Source organism: Protopterus annectens, chromosome 4.part0, assembly GCF_019279795.1.
Source record: "Protopterus annectens isolate FY-2018-M chromosome 4.part0, PAN1.0, whole genome shotgun sequence".
In the NCBI taxonomy this organism is placed as follows: Eukaryota; Metazoa; Chordata; order Ceratodontiformes; family Protopteridae; genus Protopterus; species Protopterus annectens.
Genome location: NC_056733.1, coordinates 209,968,807 through 209,992,647, shown reverse-complemented (window position 1 = coordinate 209,992,647; position 23,841 = coordinate 209,968,807).

Here is a 23,841-nt window from a genome sequence, read left to right as displayed (position 1 = left end):
GACACTACATATGTGTTGAAGAGAGGTCCAAAGTCACCAGCATCATGCCAATATAGTCTAATTGGTCCTCTGTACTTAATTTTAGAAATCACTGTAATCTGGATTCCTTCTCCAGGTCCAGGATAGTCTTTACTAGGCCATACTCTTAATCCTTCCTCCTCCCTGGATGGATAAGCTATGGTAATCTACCCCAAATAGCTATAGGCTTCTGCATCAGTGAGAATGATGAACATAGTACAGTTGTGTAAGTTACGCCTACCATAACAACAGATGTTTGAATTCCTCACTTCTGCAGTAGTTCCATCATCCCTTCATCCATACACCCACCCCCTTCTTTTGAGATAAACAAACAAAGGCACAGGCAAATAACTTTCTTGGGTGGCGTAAGCCAGGGAACCTAGTTGGCTAGGCTTACTTAGGCCCTTGGGCCAACAGCCTAGTACCTACCTAGGAACCTATAAAAGCTGTGTGTTCATAACTTTTTATGATTTTAGGATGAGTATGCTCTCTCCCTTTTTTTGGGGGGGGCAAGAAAGTCATGAAGAAATTAGCACCCAAGGGGTAAACTCAAGACACAGCAGCCTGGGCGGATGTGTGGAGGGGAAGCCAGAAACTTCTGAAGTCTGGCCAGTCATTATATCCTGCACAAAATATAACCCAAATAGGTATAGGCTACTGCAGGAGTGAGGAATTCAAACAACTACTGGTATGGTAAGTAGAGAGGCCGCGGTGGTGCAACGGTTAGCGTTGTTGCCTCACAGCAAGAGGTTCTCCCATTTGATTCTCGGCTGGAGCGCCGTCTTTGTGAAGTCTGCATGTCCTCCCTGCGGTCAAGTGACGTTTAAAGACATGCAAGTAGCTGCACATGTGAATGGGTGTGCCTTCTTTGAAGGTTGGGCGTTGGGCTGGCAACTCGGCACCATAAAAATCTACAATCATTAGCTGACCGGAATTCCACTGTGGTGACCCCTAACCGGGAAAAGCTGAAAGACTTTTTTACTGTTATGGTAATTACAATTTTCCTCGTAAAATGTACTACATATTGTCTTACAAAAAATGTTTACAATACATACAGATAAATTTGAATAATGCACCAAAGTTCACTCCTTTGCTAAGAGCAACTTTCTAGGATTGTGTGTGTATATACACACACACATTGTATATATGTATATATGTATATATATGTATGTATGTATGTATATATATGTATGTATATATATATATATATATATATATATATATATATATATATACATACATATACACACACAAACACACATACAAACCCAGACTTTCATATGGCGGAGACCATATGATCGACATTTTGAAATGTCAAACCTCTCCTACATAACGTAAAACACACGAAAACACTTCACCAACTGTGTTTAGCAGGGGGGCAAAGCCTCCCTGCACCCCCCCACACCCCCTGCTACTTAAATATTCCTACTCCGAGATTGCATTACAGTGCAGAAAAGAGAAATCTCCCTGTTCCGTGCTGTATAGGGATCTCCGCTATACATGTTCAACATTTCAAAATGTCAATCATATTGTCTCGGCCATATGAATGTCGGCATTTTGAAATTTTGAACATCTTGAGTAGACTCATCTATAAATATATATATATATATATATATTTGTGTGTGCATCTGCTTGTGTTTAACAATGTGTCAGGCATAACTTCTGTGAGGATCATGACAGTGCTCATTTTAATTCCATTTTAATAGCTAATTTCCAAGCAGATCTGTACCTTCAATAACTTCCTCCCCTACATACCAAGTACTGTACCCATACCCATACTGCTTCCTCTCAAAACATTAAGAAAACAACATAATAGCATAACATAACAATACAGTTATGGCATACTGGGAAGAAGAATATGTACTTTAATCAAAATATAAAGACAGTTGGAACCTGTTCAATAGGTTGTTTTTGGATGATATATGTATTTGTTGGACATAGAATACCACAATATTAGATGAGTTTGTAGAATATATTAACACCACCACTAGTTTTTTAACTTTTACCTTTTCTCAGCAAGTACAGAGTTGTTATTTTTGGATATTAAGTTAATTAAGGATGAAACTAATTGGTGTTTTTAGCTCAAGTATTTACAAGAAAGCCCTCTATTCCAGTACTATGCTACACTATACTAGTTGTCACCCACATCACCAAAAAGATCTATCATTAAGAGATAGACAGCAAAGGCAGCAAGAATGGTATCTGAGCACCATGAGTTTTTGGATAAAATTGAAGTTTTATGGAACATGTTTTTGACCAGGGGGTATCTAGACAGTTTAATTGAACAAATAACTACTGAAGTGGTCGGGAAAAGAGATGAAGGTTTATATGTTCCACTGTTGGGTCAAACAAATTATTTTAATAAGAAAGAGGATAAGGGCCATTTGTGTAAAACTGTGATTACTACCTTTAATGTTCATGCTAATGAAGTGAAGAAAATTGTAGTTAACAACTGGAATGTCATTTGTGTTGATGAGTTATTTGATGTTTTTGGGTCTAAACCAAAAATTACACATAGGAGGGATAGGAACTTTAAGGACCTTCTGGAAAAATGTTCAGTAAATTTAGGTTAGCTTAGAGGGAATAAGAATGGCATGTATAAGTGTGGTAATTGTGTACAATGCAAATACATCTGTGAGGGTGATATTGTTATGGTGGTTAGCAACAAACAATGAAAAATAAAAAAGCATATTATAACTGTTCTTTGAAAAAGGTGATTCATGTAGCATTTTGTCAAGAATATTCCATTTTTATGTTGGAAAAACTGAAAGAATGGTGTGGGAATGTATATATGAGCATATATATGATATCAACAGGAACAATGTTAATAAGAGAAGTGCTTTGGGAAAGCATGTTCAAGAGTTCCCCTGGTCATTTTTTTTAAGTTTTGGATTTTAGATAGTGTACATTAAATAAATAAGAAGTACTAGAATTAAAGTGGCAATTCTTTTTTTGAATGTGGCAAGCGCCCTGGTATTAATGAAATGATTTCCATTGACAATGTTTTAAAAATGAAACAGTTAAAAATATAAACATTTTATATCTTGTATTAAACACATATAAATATTATGTTATGTATATAGATAGGTTTTTAGTGTTGTCACTTTAAGAGGTGGAGTGTGCGTTTTTTATGTATGATGTCACTAATCAGTTAAGTTATTTAAATGGGAACACTTTTAATGTACCATGTTATGAAGAAGTCCATATGATTTTTGGATGAAAGCACTCAATCTTGTGTCTCCAATAAATGCTTTTAGCTCGTATGTAAACTGATTCTGGTTTCTGGTTTTGCATTTACAGTTCAGTGCCTGGTTTGGTGGTTATCAAAAGTCAGAGGGCATTCCACAGAGAATTACAAGGAGGCAGAGCATGAGATGATGAAAAATAACAGAATAAAGGGGAAAATGACTGCAAAACATGAAATGATTATGTCAAAACCACACCACAAGGCATTACAATAATAAAACAACTATGAAAATGCCAATAATCAAAAACGATGGTTTTCCAGATACAAATAAACACTAAGGACCAAAGCAAGAAGTACTCAGGGAAAGACTAAGCCAGCACCAGAGTAAAATCTGAAAATTTAATACAGCCACGTACACAATAAAAACACGATACACTCATAAACGCATACACTGTATTACAAAGCATTTTGTCAAAATTCCATAGACTTCATCAGATGCAGGACTGGAAATACAATTCTCTTTTATACAAACCCCTATTTCCTGATACTAATTACCAAACATTTCTTAAAAAGACAGCAACTAGGCTTCAGAGGAACGTATACACTTAACATCAGTAAAATAAATTAAAACAAAGGAAACTCGTTTGATAAGATGAAATAGCTACAATAACAGAGATAAAACCTTAAATACAATGAAATAAAAACTATTCATAAACAGGTAATTATTTCATTGTATTTGCCTTTATTAGAACATTTGGGGAGGAATACAGGCAAATCTATAGCTCGATTGATATTAGTCTTTGAAATCACTTTAGGAAGAAAGGACGGGTTTGTTCTGAGAGACACACTGTCTTTATGGAAAACTAGATACTGGGTTTACAACACAGAGCCTGTAATTCAGAGTTCTTGTCTCACTGAGGTGACAGCAAAAAGAAGCAATGTTTTCCAAGAAATAAATTTTAAGTCACAGATAGCTGCAGGTTCAAATGGAGGAACTGTAAGAGAATGCAAAACAAGAGTCAAGTCCCATGGTGGTAGAGGATCTTTGAATGAGGGCTTTAGACGACTGGTGTGCTTAAGAAAAACCTTATAAAGCCTGTGGGAGATTAAGGGCTAATCACCGAAACAGTTATGGAAATTTGAAATAGCTGCTAAGATAACCTTAACAGTGGAAGCAGAAGCTCCTTTACCAAAGATGGTAGCTAGAAACTCTAGAACTTTTTCTACTGGTGCTGAAAAAGGATCCAGACCATTATCAGAAGCCCAGATAGAAAGTCTCTTCCGTTTACTATGGTAAAGATTTCTGGTGGAAGGTTTATGGGATGCCAACAATACGTGTTGTACAGGAGATGGGATGTCATTATGCCTGGCGACCAACAGAACTGGAGAAACCAAGCAGTCAGCTTGAGGGTCTGTAGATCAGGATGCACTAGTCCCCGAGGATGGAACAGAAGGTCCAGAACTGGGTCCAGAATCCAAGGATGGTGAAGTAGAGGAGGCCAAAGGAAGGGAAACCTTATTTGTTGAGGACAGTAACATGCAATGAGGATTATTTTACTTCTCAACTGAGCTGTATTCTTGAGGAAAAGAGGGATCAGAAGGAAGGGGAAAAGGCATAAAGGAGATCCGGGGGCCAACTGAGGAGAAGATTGTCTCTGGGGGACTCCCCTGAGGGGGAATTGGGGCAAAGTAGCAAGCAATGCTGGCTCCAGTGAAGAAAGATCTTCTTCGCCACTATGGAGTTTAGAGACCACTTGTGAGGCATGAATACACCTGCTCAGTATGTCCTCAAACACGTTTGATCTCCCCAGGATGTGCATTGCTATCAAAAATTAGTTGGAAGTTATGACCCATTGCCACACTTGAAGGGCTTCTCGAAACAGTAGGTAGGACTTGGTTCCCCCGTTTGTTGATGTACCAGACCACAGACATGTTGTCTGACTGAATAGCTATTGCCCCTTGAGGTAAGGTAGAATGAAATGCGTGCAATGCTAGAAGCACTGTCCTGAGCTCTAGGACATTGTCTTCCCCAGATAATGCCCCCCACCCATCTGAGAAGAATCTGTGGTCACTATGGCCTTGGGCTGAGAGAGGACAAAGGAATGGCCTAGAAGAATCTCCTTGGAATGCATCCAACAGGATAGGTCATTTTTGCATTGACTGGATATAAAACCTAGATGATTCATGGGGTGGGTTAGAATGGACCACTGGTTCGCAAGCAGCCATTGAAGAAGTCTCATGTGAAATCTTGCCAGTGAGACCAGTGCGATTGCTACTGCCACACAACCCTATGCTTGCAAAATCTATGGGGCCAGTATTTTGCTTGAATGAAGAATAGGGTGAACCAGCGATTCTATTTTCTGCAGCTCCTGGAGGGGAAGAGAAGCCACACAAGACCATGCTGAGATGAGCTCCAATGAATTCCATATCTTGAGAAGGGGTTAGTTTTGACTTTGCAAGACTGACCGTGATACCCAACTGTTGAGATACCTCCAGAATGAAGTCTTTTGTTTGCAGAAGTAGATGCCTGGTGGAAGCGGTGAGGAGTCAGTCGTCTAGGTAAGGAAAACACCTGGAATCCATGCAGCCTCAATTGCCATGCATTTGGTAAACACCTTGGGGGCTGTGGTGTAAACAAAGGGCAGCACTCTGAACTGGTAATGACTGGCTCCCAGCCGGAAGTGGAGAAACTTTCTTGAGTGTTTGTCCATCTTTATGTGGTAATACATGTCTTAAAAGTCGATAGAGCACATCCAATTATTTTCCTCTAAGAAGGGAAGTATTGACTGAACCATGACCATCCAGAATTTTGACTGTTGGACAAATTTGTTTAGAATGCTGATATCCAAAATCGGTCTCCAGTCCCATTTTCTTTGGCAATAAAAAAAAATCTTGAGTAAAATATGGATCCTAATTGGTCTGCTGGGACTTCTTGGATGACTCTTTTTTTCTAGCAGCTTTTGTATTTTTAATGCTGCTTAATCCCTCTGACTGGGTGGAATGTCAGGGGGTCTTGTTCGGGTTCTCAGGCAAAGGGGACTGAATAACCTCTGGAAATAATCCTTAGCACCCAGGCAACGGTAGTTATGCATCGCCAGGCAGTTGGGGGCAAGGAGAATCCTCCTCAGACTGCTTCCAGAGGAAAGCAATTGGGTCTCCTTTCAGGAGCACTGAAAGAGTTGGCCAGAGAAGGACTCCCCTGGAACCCTGGTTCTGCAGACAACCCCTGCCTCTTCGATGGTGTCTTTCATTGTAAATTCCCCCTCTTCTGCCCTGAGGGGAGTACATACTACGTGTGTCCTGGAAATGTTTCTGGCACTTCTTGATCCACATTTTGCCACTCTGATTCCTGGAGTTGGATCGTTGAGGAGTAGAAAAATGTATGCCCACAACAGACAGAGACTTTCCATCCTTTTCACACCTGGACAGAATTTCCATAACTTTGGGCCCAAACAATGAGGATCCGTCAAAGGGAGCATTGACGAAGGAAGACTTGAATAGTTCAGCAAACTCACACAGGTGCATACAAGCATGTCATCGAATAGCAACACCTGCACTTAGCTTAACTGAACACCTGAGCACCTTTAGCTGCATGCACAATGAGCCTCATAGATGAGTTTGAAATAGATTCCAGGATAGCTAACTGAGAGGCTACCTTCTCTTAAACCTGTTCAGCTACTGCTCTCACCAGGGTATCCGACAGCTCCTTGACCAGATCTTTCTGAAGTCTAGTAAAGTGTGCCAAAATGTTCAAGGACCTGATGGAAAAGGTCGATGATGCATAGACCCACTTCCTAAATCTGTCCATTACCCTGGACTTTCAGTTATGGGGATGAACAGAAGAACTTTCCTTGGCTAGTTCTTTTTTGGTGGCAGCTGCTACCACCATGGCATCAACTACCAAGCCCTTTGCCCAATGTGGATAGTCCTCAGGAGCGGAAAGTATTTTGTCAGGTCTCCAGGGGACAGGTTCTACAGAATCAAGAGCCTTCCATGCCTGCTAAGCGATCAATTTAATTAGATTGTCAGTGGGCGGGGTCACCCAGGAAGTAGACGGACGAGCACCAAAGGCCTGCAAATACACAGATTCCTCAGAGGAAGGGTCTTTCGGCTTCCAATCACCCCTCTAACTTAGAACCTCAAGAATGTTTCGGAAGGAGACATCTTCTGTGGGTGACCGTGGGGAACCCTCCCCCTCTTCAAAATCTGTGTCCTCCATGACGGATTCCTCAGGCGAATCAAGGTGTTTCTACTTACATAATCTCTTCTGAGGTGGCTCTTCAGTGGAAGCATATGAAGAGGACTTGGAAGAAGGTACGCCTAGTAGGCAAGTCTTGCGACCTTGGAGCTCGCTGTCCATTGGTAGAGGTTGGTGGTAGAACCGATAAACCTAGGGTCAATGTGTGAGACACCGGTAACACAGAAGCCACCTGAGAAGAGACAGTGGCCAAGGCTCTTTCCATGGCTTGAAAGGCAGGCCCGCCTGAAGAAGGATGGGAGTCCAGAACCGAGACAGTTAAACTTGAAACCGGGATCACACCCAACCCCAAGAGACCCACCTGACAAACCAGAACGAGGACGGGTCCTCAGTAAGCACAGCCTGAAGAGATAAGGCTGGTTCCATAGAAAAAAAACTGTAGCTGACTGAAACCTCTCAGACCCGATGGCGAAGACACGGTCCTAGGGACCCATTGGTCTTGAAGGCACCGATGGCGTCAGAGCCGTACCCGGTAAAGACACAAAGGTTATCGGTACCAAAGTTATTGGAACCTGTGAAGACAGAGTCTAGAGCTCTAAAGCCAGTGAACGGGTCAGAAAAGGGGTTATGGGAGAGAAACCCCCAACAACCAAAGGGAGAGGGGGCTGAGAAGATGAAGAAAGACCCCTGGCTGTCAGGATCTGATCCACCAACCTGACTATATCAACCTCTGAGAGACTTCTGGTGGAGCGAACAGACAATCCAGAAGAAGACTTGGAACTTTCTAGAAAGGGGCTAGGGAATTGTCCAATAGAGGGATGAAAGGAGAGGGAATAAGTGGTCCTGGGCTGAGTAAAATTGTCAGTCTTTGGCACCATCTGTGGAGCAGTGGGGGATATCTGTGCCAACACTGTAGCAGTAATGGTTGGTGCTGGAACCATTGTCAAAGTGGGAATGGAAGGAGTCGCAGTTTGAGAGGATGCCATAGTCGGTGTCAATGGCACCAGTAAGGGTAACAGTGCCAAAGATTCAGTCTGTTCCAAAAACTTCAGAACCTTCGATTTTGGTTCCAAAGAGGAACCTGCAGATGTATCCTTGTGCTTTTTTAATGGACAGTGCCAAAGGAGATGCTGGCAATGAACAGGTGGCTTTGGAACCAGAGGCTGGAGGAGACTGGTCAGCATTGGAAAAGGCTTCTTTGAAAGGGACTTTAAGAAGCCCTTTGAGAATAAGCTTATTTCTACATTCTACCAGGGCTTTATTACTGAAACCCTGGCAGACTGTACAGTCAGTACTTAAGTGGGGCACTCCCAAACAATATACACAACAGTCACGGCCATCTGAGTTTTGCATTTTCCTGCCACAGTCTTTAGATTGTTTAAAGCCAGTAGTAAAGCTTTTAGATTTTTCTGCCATCATCCTAAATAAAATGCAGGACAGACAGAAGAAAAGGAGAGAAAAACCAACAACCAGTCATACCACAAAATAAAGCACTACCAGCAATGGTAGGAAAAGGATTACCTAATGGTAAAGTAGAGGGGAAGGGAACTACCAACAATGGTAGTGAAGATTACCAACAGTAAAAGGAGAAAGGGACCGCACACACTCACATTAAGGGTAGACCAGAATAGACAAAGGGTTCTAAGAAGTTTAAAAAATAATACCAGTTATAGAAGAGAGACAAAAAAAATATAAAGTTTTACTTAGCTACGAGAGAGGAGTTGGCTGACACATCTTGCTGTAAGAGCGGCAAATGAGATCTGAGGTAATGTAGAGAGGCATTGTGGGTAGACATGTAGCTTGAGAGATTTTTTTGGGTGACACATAAGCTATTTAATGTCTGGATCAGTTCCCGAGGATTGGAACCATAGACCTACAAGTCAAGAATAGATGAAGATTGACAACATGAGATAAAAAGTTATGCACTCACCATAGCATTCCTTCTGTGTTGCCCATTTTCATTGTTCCTCAACTGTTGGATTTGGATCCAAACCTCGGATCTGACTTGGCTGCTTCTTCTAGCTCATGGAACACAAACTCTTGAGCTACTTGATTGAAGTGTATCCACCACAGAAGGCAATTTTTGCAAGCCTGAATTAATTTGACCTGACTGGGTAATGGTTGTTGGAGAATGGACCATTGAGTTGCAAGTGTCCACTTGCCAACGGTACCAGAATAATTGCTGTTGACATGGATCCCAAGGTTTGGAGGATCAGTTGCACTGAAAGAGAAGAACTTTGAATAATCTTTTTGACTTAGAACTAAATAGTTTGAACTCTGGACAGGGGGAGAGAGGCTGTTTGAGTGACTGTATTGAGTAAGGCACAGATGAATTCCTATATCTGTATTGGCTCGAGATGAGATTTGTTGTTAATTGACAGAAATCCCCAGATGAGAGCATAAGTGGAATACATAGTCTTGAACTTGAATCAGATGATGCCTAGTCAGAGAGGTTATGAGCCAGTTGTCTAAATATGGAAACACCCGGAATTCTAGCAGTCTCAAGTGAGTTGCTACTACTGCCATACACTTGGTAAACACCCTGGGAGCTGTGGTGAGACCAAAAGGCAGAGCTCTGGACTGGTAATGACTGGCTTCCAGCCAGAAGCATAGACATCTTTCTGGACCATCTGCTCATTTTTATGTGACAGTATGCATCCTGAAGATGTATTGAGCACATCCAGACATCCTTGTTCAAAAAAGGCAAGATGGACTGAACCATGACCATCCAGAAATTTGTGTACTGAACTGATTGCTTAATATTGCTGAGATCAACAGTGGTCTCCAGTCCCTTGTTTTTTTGGTACTAAAAAGAATCTTGAATACGCTCTGGACTCTGTCTGGCCTGGGGGGACCTCTTGGATGACTTTTTTCTAGCAGCTTGTTTATTTCTATTGCTACTGTTTCTCTCTGATTGGGTGAAACATCAGGGATTTTGTTTACTACTAGCGAGGTGGATGAGAAAATGGTATAACCCTCTGGATATTATCCCCTGCACCCATGGATCTTTTGTCATTTCTAGCCAGACTCTGTGGTGCAGGGATAATCGACCCTGAATGTCTCCAGAGATGGACAGCTGGGCCTCCTTTAAGGATTGCTGATAGGATCTGTCAGAGAAGGTATCCCTGGTTATGCAGAACACCTCTGCTGTGGAGATGGCGTCTTCCATTAGAGTTCCCTCCTCTGCCCCCGGGGGAACTGTCTCCACATGGATCTTGGAAGGGATCCTGGGATTATTTAACCACATTTCCCATCTACCTCATTGGTTCCTAGAAAAGGTCTGTTGAGGGGCCGAAAAATGTATGCACATAGCAAACAGGGTTTTTCCTTCCTGCTCACACCTAGAGTGTATGTCTTTTATTTTGGGGGGCAAATTTATTTATTTATTATTTATTTATTTATTCCAGTTTGGTGACCAGGGAGGTCCACTGGGCTCGAGAGCCCATTTTCAGTGGAGGCCCGGGGAGAAAAGCTCCACATAACTAGTTACATAATAGTTTTTACATTGTTAAGTTGCGAAGATTTGCAAGTTACATAAACATATAGAAATTCTTCACACTGATAAGTTACATATCATATTGAAATAGCACACAAAAGAAATTCTTTTACACTGCAAAACAAGTTGCATAAACATATAGAAATATTTTACATTGCTAAGTTGTGTATCAAATTGAGATATCACACAAAAGATTCTTTTACATAGCATTCAATATGGAGTTGTAAACAAGTTTTATTCCAGGAAGGGAAGTGGATAGAGGAGGAGTCTAATACTTGGTAGCTAAGAAGATTAAGTAGTTATGAAAGGACTGAAATTAGAGTCAGAGTGATATGCTGGGAGGAGATAGCTTATGAGATGTAGTCGGAGTATAAGTCAGTAGTTTGAAAGGTAATGAGTTTAGCCAGGAGAGAAGGAAGGGGGGGGGGGGTTGGGAGGTATGGGGTGTGGAGTGCAGTTACATTTTCTGTGAAGAAGCAGGTAGGAGTGAAGTAGACTTTTGAAGGTATTTAGGTTGTCACAAGTTTTCAGGGTGGAGGGCAGGGTGTTCCATTTTTTAGCTAGGATGAAGAATATTAGAAGCTGACCAGCAGGACGCTTTGGTTTGCGGATGGTAATGAGGTTTTTGTGAGTGTATCTAAGGGGTCTTGGGGGGCTGTAAGGTTGGAGGATATTGGATAAAGCCAGGCAGCTGTTGGGTTGAAAAAGTAATTTGTGGGCTAAGACAATTTGGAGGAAGTCTAGTTGATTGGGGAGTTCAAGCCAGTTTATGGTTAGTAGGGAGGAGCAGTGGTGGGAGGAGGCTTTTGCATTTGTGGCAAACCTGGAGATTTTGTTGTAGCATACTTCTAGCTTGGAGGTAAGGGTGGAAGATAGATTAGTAAGCAGAGGAGCGCCATAAAGGAGAGATGGGAGAAGGTAAGTTGTGGCCAGGGTCAGTCTAGTAGAGGGAGAGAGGAAGTGATTATTTCTGTAGAGAAGGCTGAGTTTTATGTGGGTTTTCTTGATGTTGAGTTGGATATGGGTATTAAATTTTAGGTGTTCATCAATGGTGACCCCCAACAATTTGGTGGAGGGAACAATATCAAATGACAGAGTTGTTGAGGCTGGTAATTTGAAATGAGTGTTTGTCAATGTGGGTAGATTTGGAGGGAGTGAAAAGGAGAATTTTAGTTTTGTTAGCATTTAGTGAGAGGTGGTTATGGTGCATACATTTTTCAGTGGATGAGAAGGCAGATTGAGTTACAGACTTCAGTTTAGTTTGGTTGGAGGCATGGCAGATGAGAGTGGAGTCATCTGCATATTGGACAATTTTGGTGTTAGGAATGGCTTTGTGAAAATCATTAATAAAGATGTTAAATAGCAGAGGGCCAAGAATGGAACCTTAGGGAACTCCTGTGGGTGTTGGAAGGAAGGAGGAAGAGGATTGGCCCCATTTCACTGCTTGAGACCTGTCAGAAAGATAGCTGGAGAACCAGGAAAGTGTTTTTGTGGAGATGTTAAGGTTAGATAGATGGTTAAGTAGATGGGTATGAGAGATGGTATCAAAGGCTTTAGATAGATCTAATAGAACGGATGAAACTAAGTAACCAGATTCTCGGGCTGAATTGATAGAGTGTAGGAAGGAGAGGAGGGCTGTGTTGGTATTGTGTCCTGGGTGGAAGCCGTGTTGGGTAGGAGACAGAAGTTGATGTTCGTTTAGGAATGGCATGAGTTTTATGTGAACGCATTTTTCAAGAAGTTTAGAGATGGGAGAGAGGATGGCAATGGGGCGGAAGTTAGAGAAGTTAGTTTTTTCCACCTTTGTGGAGAGGAAGGATAAAAGCAGACCGCCATAGTTTTGGGACATATAATTCAAGAAGTGATCTATTGATCAGGATGCTGATAGGGAGAGCAATACTGTCAGAGGCAATTTTTAAGAAGGAGGAGGGAATGTTGTCTGGAGCATTGGTGCAAGGTTTTAGTCTATAGAGACATTTCTTTATGAGGTTGGGGGATATTGGTTTAAGTTCAAAGTTGGGGGGATAGGGTGCAAGCTTGGGAGGAGGTGGGTAGGGGGATGTTATTTGGGAAGGTTTTGGTCAGCTCAGCAATGGAGGAGGTGAAGAAGGTATTGAATAGATTGGCAATTTCTTTGTCAGTTTTGCTAGTGTCGGGACAAGGGTTTTTTGTGGTACCTGGCTTGAGGAGGGTGTTTATAGAGTTCCAGAATTGTTTGGGTTTTTTTGTGTGGTTTATTTGTAGGTGGTTGTAGTAGGATTTTTTGTCTTTAATGACTTGTTTTTTTTGGCTAGGTTTCGTAGCTGTTTATATTTTAGTAAGAGTTCAGGTTGTTTATGATGGTGGTAGCTTTTCCAACATTTGTCTCTTTGTTGCATAATTTGTTTGGTAGCTTTAGTGAGCCAGGGTCCTGTTTTGGCTTTAACCCTTTTGGTTCGTGTTGGAGCTAGGGAGTTTAAGATGGAAAGGAATGTAGAGTTGAAGAAATCTACGGCTTTGTCAAGAGGCAGTGTTTTTAGAGGGTTCCAGTTAATGAGCTTAAGGGAGGTAGTGAAGGTGGAGGGGTTAAAGTTAGTTAGATTACGGGTATGTAAGAGATGGTGGGAGTATGGGGAGGAGGAGGTGGCTCTGTGGGTGAATGCAGGGAGGTGGTCACCTAATGGGTCGGGAGTGACACCTGATGTAGTGGTTCTATTTGGGTGAGACACTAGTATCCAGTCTAGGATGGAGCTGGGGTGGTTGGTTTTGTTGGGTCTAGTGATGGTGTGAATAAGTTGAGTAAAGTTGAATAGGTTAATAGACAGGGAGGGATTGGGGTCTATGATTTTTTGCCAGCCAATATTTACGTCTCCCAGTATGTAAGTTTCTTGCTTTATATTTGTGGAGGTCCAGGAGAGGAAGTCTTCTAAGGTATTGGTGTTATTGCTGGGGGGAATATAGAGGGAGATGATGCAGATACATTTGTGCTTATTTAATTTTAGCATGACAATTACTAGTTCAGCATTATGAAAGGAAGGAATAGGATTTTGGAAAGGTGTGATAGATAGGTGATTAGAGTAAAGTAGAGCAACTCCACCACCTATTTTATTTAGGCGGTCAGATCGGATGCATTGAAATACGGGGGGGGGGTCTGAGTCAGTTATGTGTGGTTTGAGCCATGTTTCAGAGATGGCTACTATGTCAGGTGAGTTATGGTTGCCCCAGGCAAGAAATAGGGTTATTTTATTAGTTAAGCTTTGGATGTTGATAGTGAGGAATTTGAGGTCTTTATTTGTAGGTTTGTTATTGGAGTTGTGGTTATAAGTTGGAGATGTGTTTGGTCCAGGGTTAGGATGAATGTCGCCTGCTCAGAAGAGGTATGTAAGATGATGTATTAGTTTTGTTGGATTTTGTTTGGTTAGGTAAGGATGGAGGGATGTGGGTTTAGGTTTGTAGAAATTTGAGGGAATATGGAAGAGTTTTAAAGAGAATAGAGAGGTGGGGTGAAAGGTGGTATGAGAGATAGAGATGTTGTGGAAGTGATTTGAATGGTTGGGGTTTGGAGTTGAAGGTGGAGGGTGTATATGGAGGTTTGTATAAGAGGTGGCATGGTATAGAGGAAATAGAATGAGGAGAAGGAGTGTTATGGGGTGAGTTGTGGAATTAAAAGAGGGCATTTGTGGTTGAAGTCTGTTTTAAGGAGATAGAGGTAATGGAGGTTTGATGGAAGTAAGCTGAGGTGATGTAATGGGGGAGGAGTATAAGGACAGGTGTGATTGGTGGAGAGGGAGGAGTTATACTGTTGCGGGATTGGGTGTTGAAAATAAGGAGGGAGTAAGGGATGGCAATAAATGTAGGACCACATGGGGCGGGTGGAAATTGGGGGCAGGGTAGGGGAGCGGGATAGAGCAACAGAACAGAAGAGCCCTGCTGGAAAATGTATCAGCCACTGCAGGAAGGAGCTGAGGTAAGTAAGAGAAAGTGCAGTAAAAGATGGGTAGGAGTGATAGAGGAAACAGAGTAATTCTGGGGAGAGGAGAATAGGTTAGTGGAGGGGGAGAGGAGAAAAGTTATGGGATAGTAGGCTGTAGTAAATATGTGGGAGAAAGAGGTAGGTGTTAGAAGAAAGCTCAAAAAAGACAGGAGGACAGCAAAAGTTATTATAAAAGTAGGGTAGGAGTATGCAACAAGTGGGAAGGTGCTGACATCTAGTGGTGAGTGGAGGAAATAGGCAGGCAGAGAGACTAAGGGGAGATAGAATGGAGCTAGAGACAGAGGTAGGAAAAGGTAGAGGTAACAGTGAGTATCAGGGTAAGTCTTCAGAGGGATAGAAGAATGGAATGGGAGATTAGAGGTAGTGAGTTAGAGTGGGATCTTTGAGGTATGCAGTAGCCTGTTGAGACACACACTGGGGGACAGGCTAGCATATAAGGATGTTATGGTAAATTGACTTTGTTTTTGGTTTTAAAGTTACATACATTTATTGTGTGCAAAAGGTGAGGGATTCCACATTGTGGGTTCCTTTCGGATAAGCCCGAACTGCTTAGCAGGATAAGAATCCAGATGAGCCGAACTTGGCTTTGAGCGAGGAGTCCATGTAATTTGGGAGGTACTGATAGACCCTCAGGATAGGTGAGCTGTAAAAGAGAGGGGAGAAACAGACAAAAAGTAAGTATAGGGAGAAGGGAGGAGAAGGAGGAAAGTATAAGCTAAACAGTAAAGGAGGTGGGGGAACATATAGAAGGGAAAGGGTAAAGGAACAGAGGAGTAGGTCTAGAAGAAGGGTATATGAGAGGGAGGATTAAGGAGACGGTAAAAAGTAATTGAGAGCAGCAAAGAAGGAGAGCAAGGAGCAAGACAGGGAGAGAGAGCAGTACTGACAAGGTGTAGAAAGTGTCACAACCACTAGTAAACAATCTAAAAACAAATGCAATTATACATTTTTAAAAGTCCGTTGTGAGGAGCAGATAAATGCAGTGATATAACAGCAAGTACAGGCAGGCTATATACCCTTGGAAAAGGATTAAATATGCATTGTACCTCTACACAGAGTGTTAAGGAAATATCTAGGCAATTGCAGGCAGACTATATACCCTTGGAACAGGTTAAATATGCATTGTACCTCTACACAGAGTGTTAAGGAATATCTAGGCAATTTGCAGAGCAAGGTCAGAAGGCAATTACATCTAAGTAAAGGATATTTTCTTACAGTAGGAGTTGAAAATATCCATTATTAAAAGCAGAGAGAGTATGAAAAAAAAAAAAAAAAAAAACCAAAACCTTAGCAATTTGTCAGAGCCGGTACAATAGGCTAGGGAGGGAGATGTATAACCCCAATTTATACCAAACAATGGCAGGGCAATGAATATAGAAGTAGCGAGAAAATATATTGTGCTACAGAGTGGATGGGGGTAGGGTAGAAGGGAGTGAGAGCATGCTACACAAAGGGCTTAGTCTAGTAGCAATTACTCAGTTAAAAAGGCGTTTGGATGAGATAAAGGAAAAAAAAAACTAGTTCTAGAGCAGCTGCAGTACAGCGCCTAAAATAATAATGTTTTTAGGGAAAGGACCCAGAGCTCGCAGCTCCCTATGAACGGGCTGAGAGCAAGACAGTAGAGGGACGACTGTTACATTCCTCTTTGTGGCACTAATGCGACATGGATTATGGTCGCTACAAAGTGCCGAGGAATGGGTGAGCTCCCAAACAGTTTTAATGTGCAAGGATATGATAAGGGGGGGTGATAACGCTTCACCCGTTTGCTTCAGCGGAGCTGAAACACCAAGCACAGAGCGGTTCAAATGCAGTTACAGGTAAACTATATAGTTATGCCGCTGCACACTAGAATATAGGAACTATTGGGCCAGACAGAGTAAAAGACCTGTGCTGGAGTTCTGATTCTACACAAGTAATTAGTGTAGCAGGGTAGTGAGGGCATCACTAAACCAGCGAAATAGATAGTAGTTTCCTATGATCATAACCTTAATAGCAGCCGGGTATGCATTTAGTAAGACACTATTACACAGTTAAGGCAAACACCTTCTTAACAGCTTACACAGACAAATTAAGCACTTTTAACATCTTATCAGCTTAAAAGCAGCCGGGTATGCATTTAGTAAGACAAATTAAACACGTTTTAGAATCTTATCAGCTTAATATCCGCTGGGATATGCATTTAGTAAGACGCTATAACATAGACAAAACAGGACGTTGATATCAACTAACACAGATAGAATAAACTCTTCTTAAGATCTTATCAGCATATCAGACTTTTTAAAATCCTAACCTCAAAGATAGCAGGGTAAGCATTTGGTATGAATGCTATAACATAGGCAGATAAACGCTATCTAACAAGGAACAGAGCAGGCAGATATCAAGATTGGTCTCTGATCATTTGCCCAAACAAAACTCTTGTAAGCAGTTTAAAACCTCAGTAATGCATTCAAATGCAGAGCGGTGGAAGGGAAAGCACTTTTTTAAGTTTGTTTAAAAAAAAACATAAAACCATACCCAGGGGTGAAACAAGCAGCACTACCGTGTTAACAGCCAGGTGGGAAAAAGTGCGAGGAGGTGAATCCAAGCTAGGAGACTGAAGATAATAAAGAACTTTCATCAAAGGGAGCACTTGAAGGGTTACACAATGTCACATGAGTGCATCCAGACATGTCTTCTGATGGAAATGGCTGAAAATGAAACTCCCCCAGGTACCTTCAGCTGAGTGGAACATAAGCCTCATGAACAAATTTGAAATGGACTGAAGGGCAGCCAACTGAGGAAATAGTGCTGTCTACCTCAAAGAATATGGTCCCAGTGAGGGATTTGGAAAGTTCCTTAATCAAATTCCTCTGAAGTCTCGTAAAATGGGCCAAGTATTTCAGTGACCTAACAGCAAAAGTTGCTGAAGCATAGACATGGTTCCCAAATCTATCCAGCACCCTAGACTCCCTGTTAGAGGGGTGGACAGAGGAACTTTCTTCCATTAGTTCCTTCTAAGTGGTCGCTGCTACGATCATGGCATCAATTGGTACTCCCTTGCTCCAATAACTTCTATTCTTTGCTGGTGCCAGGATCTTATCTGGTCTCTTAGGAATAGCCTCAATGGTATCAGGCTCTTTCCACACCCATTGAATGACCAAATCAATGAACTAATCGGTGGGCAGTCACCCAGGAGGTAGACAGGCCAGCACCAAAAGCCTCCAGGAATACCAACTCATCTTGGGAAAGGTTGTCAGGGGACCAACCACCCCTTTTTTAGGAGTTCTAAGATGTATCCAAATTATATGCCATTGAGTGGTGATCTGGGGGACCCTTCCCCTTCATCAAAGTCAGTATCTTCTGTGACAGACTCTAACAGAGAATCTAAGTGCCTCCTTTTACACTTCTTCTTTCTGGGAAGGGGCTAGGGCTTAATGAGCATGTGCCCCTTAAACTTGTCCTTAAGTCACATAGATTGTATAGATGAACAGTTGCTATCCTTGGCTTTCGTGGTTTTCTGAGCTTTCTGCACATTTTATTACTATGTTACATTGTTTTATGTTTATTTTTATATTTTTGTATTTATATTCATTTGTCATATGTATACATATATATGCCTTTGTGTTGTTTATATATTTTTATATGTACGAGTCCTTGTTATATTGATTTTAATGGGTGTGTGCCTTGTATGGTTTTTGATTGGCTCTTGTGACTATTTAAGTGAGTGGCTTCATTTGTGTTTTGATCCGATGAAACGATATTTTGTGTGTTGTGAAAGCGCTTATCTACATTGAAGAATATTTAATTGGACTTGCCTCGTGGTCTGGTTTGCATGTTTTTGGTAGCATACCCTTTTTATTATAGATGGGGGCTGTGGTGAGGGCAAAGGGCAGAACTCTGAATTGATTGTTACTGGCTCCTAGCCAGAAGTGAAGAAAACTTCTGGATTGTTTTTCCATTTTGATATGGTAATACACATCCTAAAGATCTACTGAGCACATCCAGTCATCCTTTTCCAAAAATGAAAGAACAGACTGTACCATGACCACCTAGAATTTGGTTTGCCAAACTGACTTGTTCAGCAAACTTAGATCCAAAATTGGTCTCCAGTCCCCTGTCTTTTTTGGCACTAAAAGAATCTTGAGTAAGTTCTGGACTCACTCTGGTCTGGTGGGACTTCTTGGATGACTCTTTCTCTAGCAGATTTTGCATTTGAAGAACTTGGTGTTCCCTCTGACTGGGTGGAACATTGGGGATTTTTCTGCATAAGCATATGGGAGAAGGAAGTGTAAAGGGTATGACATAACCTCTGGAAATGATCCTCTTCACCCAAGAATCTGATATTTGCAGCCAGGGTTTGAGGTGCAGGGACAGACATCCTCAGACTGTCTCCCGAGGAAGACAATCGGGCTTCCTTTCAGGAGTGCTGGAAGGGTTTGCCAGATAAAGAATCTCTGAAACCTTGGTTCTCTAGGCCAACTCTGCAGCATGGATGGCATCTTTCATTAAACTTGCCCCTTTTGCCCTGGGGGAACTCCCTCCACATGTATCCTTTAAAGGCCCTTGGGACTTCTTGAAGTACATCTTCCCACTGCTTCTCTGGTTTCTAGAGAATGGTCATTGAGGAGTGGAAAAACGTATGCTCACAGCAGAAAGGGTCTTTCCATCTTTCTCACACCTAGATAATAAGTCTTTAACTTTTGGTCCAAATAAGAAAGATCTGTCAAAGGGTGCATTGAAGAATGAAGACTTGAATGGCTCTGCAAAATCACACAGGTGCATCTAGGCATGTATCCTAATGACAACACCTGAACCTCCCACTCTGGTCGTGCCTTCGGCTGCATGAGCAATAAGTCTCATGGATGAGTTTGATACAGACCGTAAGGTAGCCAACTGGGAAGCAACCCTTTCTTGGGCCTCCTCAGAGATGGCTCCTGACAGGGGATCTAATAACTCCTTAATTAGATCCCTTTGCAGTCTGATAAAGTGTGCCAAAAAAATTCAAAGACCTTGGTACAAAGGTCAATGATGCATAGACTTGCTTCCAAATCTATCCATCGGCCAAGACTTTCTTTTAGGTGGATGGATAGGGGAACTTTCTTCAGCTAGTTCCTCTTTAGTTGTTGTCACTATGACCATGGCATCAGCAACGAAATCCATAGATCAGAATTGCTTATCTTCTGGGGTGGTAATAATTCTGTCAAGTCTCCTGGTGATAGGCTCATTGGTGTCAGGGGCCTTCCATGCCTGCTGAGAGATCAACTCAATGAGCTCATCAGCAGAAGGAGTCACCCAAGAGGTAGATGGGTGAGTGTCAAAAGCCTGCAGGTACAGCGACTCCTTGGAGGAAGGATTTTGGGACTACTAATCACCCCTTTGCTTTAGAATCTCTAGGATGTCTCCAAAGTAAACATCATCCAAGGGTGACCTTGGGGATCCTTCCCCTTCATCGAAGTCTGTGTCATCGGTGATGGATTCCTCTGGGCAATCCAAGTTCTTCCTCTTGCACTTTTTCTTCTTGGGGATCTCTTCAGTGGGATGATCTGGGGAGGTATCAGAAGAAGAGGGAATTCCCTTTTGGGAATCCTGTGGTTTCGGCAACTGCTGACCAGTAGAGGCACAGGTTGAATATCCAAATAGGAGGAAGGCAAGGATATCTATCTGCTGAGAGCTAGAAGGAGATGACTGACTGACTGACTGCTTTAGTCAAGGCTCTCTCCACAGTCTCAAAGGATGGCCCACCTGAAGAGGGAAGGGAGCCCAGAACCAAGAAAGACTGCCTCAGAACATTGGTCACTCCCTGCTCCGAGGAGGCACCTCCCGAGACTGAAACCAGAGCTGAACTGATCCATGCTAAGGCCCCAAGGAGCACAGAAAGCTCTGACAAAATAGCCATTGACTGGCACTTTAGAGCTGACAGGACAGATATGGCTCCAAGAAGTTTCCAGTTCTGACTGAACCAAATAGCTCAGAGCAAGAGACAGTTCCATAGATAAGGATATCTTCAGTTCCAAAACAATCAGCCTCAGCAGGCTCTGAGCTGAGGACTCTGAAGCTTCAGCAGAAGTCAAAGGAGGAAGTGCCAGTGCTGTATAAGAAGACTTGGATCATAGACCCATAAGGGCCAAAGGTAAAGTGAACCTTGTCAGTCTTCCCACCCAGAGAATTTTATTCACCAGTCTCTCTATATCATCCTCGGTTAGACTTTTAGTGGAATGGAGGAAAATGGAGGGTGATGTTTGGCTTTTCCAGGAAGAATAAAGGCAACCTTTTTGGAAAGGGATAAAAAGAAGGGGAGTAGGATGTTCTAGGTAGAGTAATCATGGAGAAATCTTCAGGTTGTTTGCTCGGGGCCGATGTGGTAGGCACCGAGGGAGATTCCTGCACTAATATCTTCCGTATTAATGAGACATCAGTTTTCTGCACCATAATCTCTGGTGCCAAAGACTGTTTTGGACCCCATCTATTCAGCTCCGTGGAGTCCTTTGGAACTGAAGACTGAGGTAAAATGTCTGCTGGTTCCATGGAAACTGGAGGAACTGAAGACTTAGGCTTCTTGGAAGTCAGCAATGATGGGGATTGTAGGCACTGTTTAATACCTCATTTTTGCCTTTACTAAAGTTTTGGAGGAAGAAGATGAAGAGGGAGAAGACAAATCCGTTTTGTTTTTAAATGTTTGCAATCCAGATATGGTCTCACTGAAAGCAGATGGTAGAAGGCCTTTAAGGATTAACTTGTTCTTCCTATCCACTAAGGCCCTGTGACTCAATGATTGACAGAAGCAGTCCTCCTGGAGATTTAGGAGCCTTAAACAGTATACACACACAGTAAATGTGCATTGGAAAGAGATTTTATGTGAAAATTTTTGGCATCTCTTAAAGCCAGAAGGGGCTTTAGGTTTATTAGTCATATCTACAATTGAAACCTGGTATAAAGCAGGTACACACACACACACACACACACACACACACACACACACACACACAAGAAGCCTCACACACAACAGAAACAACCAAGTCGTAAAACAATTTTTTTTAATAGCAAAAAAGGCTCAAAGAAAGTACTATCAGAAATGACAGTCAAGATTACATGAGTGTAAATAGATATCAAATAATGTGATAGGAAAAACAAGGGAGAAGGAACATAAAATACACTGAAGTGTACAGAAATAGTAAGGGTAGGTAGATGATTAATTATATTACAAAAAGGACAATAATAAAAAGTAGAAGTAAAGTTCAAAATACAAAAATTGTCATGTAGCTTGAGAGCAATGGAGAACCACGTCTTTCATGAAAAGCTGCAAATGAGATCTAAGGCAACTGCGAGAGGAGCATTATGGGTAAGGGTTAAGCTCAAGAGTTTTTGGTGACCACAAGCTGTAGTAATGGCTGATGCTTGGAACTGAACCTATATGTCGAGGAAAAAAATAAAATTGACATCAGATCAACAGTTTTCTGCACCATACTCTTGTAAGAGAAAAATACATCTCTCATGATTATTCTACACAAAATGCATATTAACTTACAACTTCTTCACAAATATCTTTGATGAATTATTTAATATTTGTTCATGTTAAAAATGATATATAGCATAGATGCATAGTTATGCAAACCACAAATACTTACTGTAGTTCTATGCGTTTCACAACTGCATTCTAATATTAAGCTGTAAAGTGTATAAACAGATGACTGAAAGTGCTGAAATGTTTAAGGGATGTACTATGGTCCACAGAGTCTGAAATGCCCAGGAAGGGAGGAAAGTACACAATGTGAAAGATTTTCTTTTGTTTAAGCTCTGACCTTCCCAGGCTAGGATAGGTAGTTACAAGGAATGTCGGGAGTTAGAATGTTACCAGTACTGAAATATACAAGGTCAAAAAACAAGACTGATTAACAAGCCATATGGTTTGTGTTTTTCTAAAACATTATTGTTACTAAAAACATGATTGTGGCGTGTTCACATGCAGCACTAAGCAAGAAGCACAAGAGTTTGCAAAGAACCTGTTTGTCAACGTCAGTATTCTGCATGCATGACACTGATAAGAAAAGGAAATAAAAACTGTGTATTTTTGCTGCTTGGTGAGAGATTTTTAAACTGTGAAGAGAGTCTCCCAGCACTGATGATTTAATGTTGATTTAAATAAAAAGAAAATGTTTTGCACATCCTGAAGAGTTATTCTTGACTGAACACTAAAAGATAATTAATGATCTGATATTGTTAATCTTCACCTAATCCTTGACAGTGGCTTCGGTTCCGAACCCTCGTCACCAACTTGGCCATTATTTTCCAGCTCGCACTCTCCAAATTCTCGAGCCCGGCTCTACCCATAATGCCCCTCACAGAAATTACCTCAGATCTTGTTTGCCATGTCACAGACCAGATGTGCCTTCATTATCTCTCGAGCCTTGGCAAATAATTGTGAGTTATAAACTTATAAAACCTTTTTTTTTTATATATCCTTTACCTTAAAAATCTTCTAGTAGTTAACTTCATCTACTTTCTTTAAGCTACCCACTCCTCTTACTATTTTTTGTCTTACAGTGAGATACTTTTTTTCCTGTTTACCATTGTTGGTAACGTCTTCTCTTACCCTTTTGGTATCCCTGTTACCATCATCAGTATTTTTCTTCTCTTGTCCTAAAAAAACTCTCCTATTCTTTCTTTTTTTGAATATGTCTGACAAGAGACTATCTCCCATGAAACTTAAGAGCTCTTCAGGTTTCAAGAGATGTACCAAGTGTGAAGGAAAAATGCTCAACTCAGATGGGCATACCCTGTGTGTTTATTGCTTAGGCGTAATTAATTTACAAGAGCATTGTGCTATTTGTCATGGATTTTCCTCCCGTACCTTAATGGAAAGGAAAAATAAGCTTTTGTTGAAAGGCCTGTTAAAATCTCCTTTCGACAAGGCCGTTTCTGATTCAAAAGAGAAAACTGTGGAAGTGGGAACTTCTAAAAAGAGGCCTTCTTCGGTTCTGAGCTCTTCAGAA